Below are 6,311 nucleotides of genomic sequence, written 5' to 3'. Positions count from 1 at the left end.
CTGTGGGACACTGTGATTCTCCTCTGTATCATCCTGGGGACATCTCTCTGGGGTATTTCTGTTTCTGGCCCCATCTGTAGGAGACACACAGTGACTGATTACACTGTATATATGTGATTATCAGATTATGGGCCTGATTCAGAGCCGGTCGCTATATGCGTACGCTCGCACAGAGCGCATGCAAATATGACCAAGTGACGGCATGGGAAGAGATCGCTCGGCAAGGCATAAGCACGCCCACCACGTCTTGGCGAGCAATCACTTTGTGTAGGCAGACGCCCATTAGAGTATGGTGAGCCGCCCTCTAGCACACGTCATCTCCAGGAAGTGTTTTAAAACATTGGTACATCAAGGACTATCGGAAGCGAACGCAGCGCTTGTGGTTGCTGTACCCTACCGCAAGCACTGCGAGGATTTCAGTGTAAAAAAAAAAAGCAGGTTACATGTACTATGACGCTGCCTGTTAATAATGCACGCCTCTGAAATGGCGTTGCAACACTCAGGCACGCCTGCGTTCGCATCTCCACTCCCCCGTTTTTACTGCACTGCCCCTGTTACCACCCACAAACGGCCTCTCCTGTCACTCATTACACTGGGCTGTCTTTTGAGGACGAGCGATGCATGCACAGATCAGCAAACATCGGCAGCAGCAAGCGGACGCTTGGTAGCGACCGGGTCTTAATCAGGTCCTATGTTTATATAAGTGGCCCCATAGTGGCTCTCCCCTGTACAATAAATTACAGTCTTTTCTTACCCACTGATGTGAGGGGCCGGTGATTCTCCATCATCACGTCCTTGTACAGACCCCTGTGTTCCTCTATATACTCCCCCTCCTCCATGGAGAAATAGACAGTGACGTCCTCACACCTTATAGGAACCTGACACACACAATGATACAGTCATCACCCAGACACATCCCCTGGTGTTACTGTATAATGTCCCATTCCCAGCAGTCACCTCTCCAGTCATCACCCAGACACATCCCCTGGTGTTACTGTATAATGTCCCATTCCCAGCAGTCACCTCTCCAGTCATCACCCAGACACATCCCCTGGTGTTACTGTATAATGTCCCATTCCCAGCAGTCACCTCTCCAGTCATCACCCAGACACATCCCCTGGTGTTACTGTATAATGTCCCATTCCCAGCAGTCACCTCTCCAGTCATGTCCCTGTATTATTACTATAGATATAAGTGATGTCACTGTGACACTCCCAGATCTTTCCCCTCCACAATCATGTCCCTGAATAATTACTAAAGATATAAGTGATGACACTGTGATGCTCCAAGACCTACTCACCTCCCCAGGATTTAGGGGTTGACTCAATTAGACACATAATAGTCGCATCCAGCACTAAGTGCAGCTATATGCCGCACTTACAAAACCACTGGACTCGTACAAAAATCCAGGAGTCCAGAGCTAGATCAGGCCATGAGGGGGGCAAGTTACGGGTCCAGCAATGGCGATTCCATGGCGTTGCAGCGGGAACTCGCTTCACTCCATCTTATTCAATTGACCACATATTAATCTCAGTCATTTCACTCCTGTAATGTCTTTAATATAACGTATACGCCAGGCAAGCTCACTAAAGCAACCAGTGCTCATGCTTAAACGTGCACCACCGATAGATGAACTATGTAATTTAAAAGCTTTAATTTTCAGGGTTTTTTAAATTGCTAATTTACGCAGGCAGTTACTGTAAGAGACAATAGGTCTATGTGTGTGTAGGTGGTGGGGTGATAGGTGAGGGGTTATATTTTGGCACAAAGGTTAGTTTCTTTGTAACACTCTATATCAGCTGTAAAGAATACGGTGACAGAGAATTAGACCTTAATTACATCTCAATCTAACACCACTAGCAATACATGTGCCCTGTTTTTCCTAATAGCTACAGGGTTATTACAGCTAATGCCCCATCTACCACTGATCTGAGTTATTGTTTTACTGAGAATGATATTAGTGGTATTGGCCAATCAGTTACCTACATGTGCATCTACATTGGCTAAAAATATATGGGATGTACTAAGGGCCACATTTGTGAGGGAACCTGGCAATCGGATCCCTTGTTTCAGCCTCGTCTACTGTATATCCAGAGCCCAGAATTTACGAGGGAGAAAAGATCCAGACTAATATAAAGTAATGTTCTTTATTGCGTTATTTATTAATGTGTGATATCCTGTACAAGGATATGGCTGGAAAAAGGGCATAATAATAAATCACAGGATAGTGACAATCTTACCTGTGGAAGTGTTCTAATGTCCCTTAATACTAAAGTTGGTTACACACATAAATATATATTTTATATATATATATGTATATATATATATATATATATATATATATATATATACACACACACAAACTACTGCAAATAATTTTTTATTTTTTTTACTGAAGATTATATCGTGATTAAAAACTTATAGATACATAAATAGGTTACACTATAATACACAAAACAAAAAAAGGAAAAAAGGTCCTCTTTGGTACCTAAAACCAAATGCACGGATGTTGAAAATAGATTATGTGTGTGTATATTTATATATAAGTAATATAAGATAAAATGGAACTGTGTCGGAGGCGTGCCACCTCTATAAATCACGATGCGTCTAACATATCAGCGATACAAAAAAAGAAAAAGGAGGGGTATACAGAAACAAGTGGATATCTAGCTAACATCCCCATGTAATCAGGTATAACGGAGAAGCGAATAAGCACAGCTAAAAAAGTCCTGCAATATGCTGCCTGTAGAATCTACAATGAATAGAACAAAGGCCTCATATGCAAAAAGTAGTGCACAATGCTAAATGAATGCACTCATATCCAAAAGGCTACGTATAGTGTATATCCTACTATATAGTGTAAGGGCAAAACCCCGGCATAAGAAAGAAACTACATAGGAGCCAAAGTAAGAGAACATGTCAGATGTCAATTACCTACATTTAGCATAACCACCAATAAGACCTACAAAGAGCATAACCACAAATAGGACCTATATAGAGCATAACCACAAATAAGACCTACATAGAGCATAACCACAAATATGACCTATATAGAGCATAATCACAAATAGTACCTACATAGAGAATAACCACATATAGGACCTACATAGATGGTAACCACACATAGTAACTACATAAAGCATAACCACAAATAGGATCTACATAGAGCATAACCACAAATAGGACCTACATACAGAATAACCGCAAATAGGATCTACATAGAGCATAATCACAAATAGGATCTACATACAGCATAACCGCAAATAGGATCTACATACAGCATAACCACAAATAGGACCTACATATAGCATAACCACAAATAGGACCTACATACAGCCTAACCACAAATAGGATCTACATAGAGCATAATCACAAATAGGACCTATACACAGCATAACCGCAAATAGGATCTACATATAGCATAACCACAAATAGGACCTACATATAGCATAACCACAAATAGGACCTACATACAGCCTAACCACAAATAGGATCTACATAGAGCATAATCACAAATAGGACCTATACACAGCATAACCGCAAATAGGATCTACATATAGCATAACCACAAATAGGACCTACATGCAGCATAACCACAAATAGGACCTACATACAGCATAACCACAAATAGGACCTACATTAAGCATAACCACAAATAGGATCTACACACAGCGTAACCACAAATAGGATCTACATACAGCGTAATCACAAATAGGATTTACATACAGCGTAATCACAAATAGGACCTACTAAGAGCATAACAACAAACAGGACCTACATGGAAACAGTGGTGCAATATAATAAATCAAGAAGCATCACAAAAACCATGAAAAGGATGACAGTTCATTAAGACCCAATTGTTGGACAAGCACTCCGGCAACTGCTGACTGCCCCCAGCCTCCTCCCGACACTAAATGTATGGGTATGCGCAATGTAACAATTTTCAGTGAATCTCTATTCAAAAATGTGGTTGTTGCTGGCGTTGCCAGGGGAGAGGAAATACTATCTGGAGCAGGTATTGGAATGGGCATTTCAGAGCTACAAAAAAAAAAATACTACTGCCCATTCCCGCCCTAACTTTGGTGTCAGTCGCTTTGCACTTCCCCTCCTTCTGTATAATGACTAATGGCCAGCCCTGATCTGCTCAGGGTTAGTATGCTGATGGGCAGGATGCGGGGGCTAGGTTAGAGGGCAAAGTTGCAGACAGAACTGTAGTGTTCATTCTAGCACCCTGCACCTGTCGCAACTCTTTCCTGCCCGGAGGGTCGCTTTCTGCTCTGGTGCTTCTAGCACACTCTGGTCTGTATCTCAGCAGTTTGTTGCATGAGCTGAGTAATATCACATATCAGTGTCTGCCGGAAGCTTTGTTATTCTTCCTCATATAAAACTGTACAGTCCCCTCTGCCCTATCTAATAATATTAATACCACATATCAATATGTGTGGGAGCTGCGTTTTATTCCCCCACATATATCACTGTACAGTTCCCTCCCTTATATAATAATACCACATATCAGTGTCTGCTGGGAGCTGTGCTATACCCCCTCATATATCACGGTATGGTCCCCTCTCCCCTATATAATAATACCACATATCATTGTGTTCCAGAATCTGTGTTATTCTCTCATATATCACTATATGGTCCCCTCTCCAATATATAATAATAACACATATCAGTATGTGCCGGGAGCTGTGCTACTTCCACTCATATCACTGTACAGTCCCCTCTCCCCTATATAATAATAATAATACCACATATCAGTGTGTGCCTGGAGCTGTGATATTTCCCATCAAATGTTATTGTACAGTCCCATCTCCCTATATAATAATATCACATATCAGTGTGTGCTGGGAGCTGTGATATTTCCCATCAAATGTTATTGTACAGTCCCATCTCCCTATATAATAATATCACATATCAGTGTGTGCTGGGAGCTGTGTTATTCCCCTCATATATCACTGTACAGTAGCCTCTCTCTATATAATAGTACAGCACAGCTGTGTGTGGTAAGAACAGTGTTATTCTCCCTCATTTATCGCTGTACAGTCCCCATCCCATATATAATAATACTATATATCAGTGTGTGCTGGAAGCTGTGTTATTTCCCCTCATATATCACTGTTAAGTCCCCTCTCCTCTATATAATAATACCATATATCAGTGTGTTCTGGGAGCAGTGTTACTTCCCCTCATATATCACTGTACCCTCTTCCCTATATAATAATAATACCACCTATCAGTGTGTGCCAGGAGCTGTGTTATTCCCCTCACATACTATTGTTCGGTACCGTCTCCCCAATATAATAATAATAATACTACATATCAATGTGTTCTTGGAATTGTGTTATTCCCCATGTATAATATCAATACCACATATCAGTATGTGCTGGAAGCTGTGTTATTCGGGATGCAATCGGAAGCCGGCTGACATTATACCGACAGCCGGCTTCCCAACTGTCATATCCCGGCGAGGGTGAAATGACCGGCGTCTAGATGTAGACGCCGCCCATTTCACTGACGCCGGAAGACCAGCGCCCGGCATAACGATCGAAGGGATGCCGGGCACAGCAAGCGGACAGCCGCGCGGAGTGGGGGGTAGAGAGTTAGGTTTAGGGCACACGGGGGGGGGGAGCGTTAGGGTTAGGCACCCCCCCCCGAGAGGGTTAGGCTATGGGGAGGGAGGGTTAGGCACCCCCGGGGGACTTAGGTTTAGGCAGCAGGCAAGGGGGGGGGGTTAGGTTTAGGCACTTAGAGGGGGGATTAGGGTTAGGCACTTGGGGGGGGGAGGTTAGGGTTAGGCACCCCTAAGGGAGGGTTAGGGGGGTAGGTTAGTTCATACTTACCTGGGGACGATCGGGATTTCCAGCACTGTCGGCCTGACGCTGCCAGGAATCGAACTGCCAGCCATGCGGCCGGCAGTATTACATACCGATTCCTGTTATTCCCCCTCATATAAAACTATATTCCCCTCTCCCCTACATAATAATAATACAACATATCAGTGGATGCTGGGAGCTATGTTATTCCCCCTCTTATATCAATGTACACTCTTCGCCCCCTTAATAATAATACCACCACAGATCAGTATGAGCTGGGAGCTGTGTTATTCCCCCACATATATCACTGTACGGTCCCGTCTCCCCTATATAATTTCACATATCAGTGTGTGCTGGGAGCTGTGTTATTCTCCCTTATATATCACTGTACAGTCCCCTCCCCTACATAATATTAATACCACATATCAGTGTGTGCTGGGAGCTGTGTTATTTTCCCCTCATATATCTATGTACAGTCTCCCCACCCCCCTATAT

The sequence above is a fragment of the Taudactylus pleione genome, unplaced genomic scaffold (genome assembly GCF_031769625.1).
Source record: "Taudactylus pleione unplaced genomic scaffold, aTauple2 ptg000547l, whole genome shotgun sequence".
NCBI lineage: Eukaryota > Metazoa > Chordata > Amphibia > Anura > Myobatrachidae > Taudactylus > Taudactylus pleione.
Note: the sequence above shows the minus strand (reverse complement) of the source record.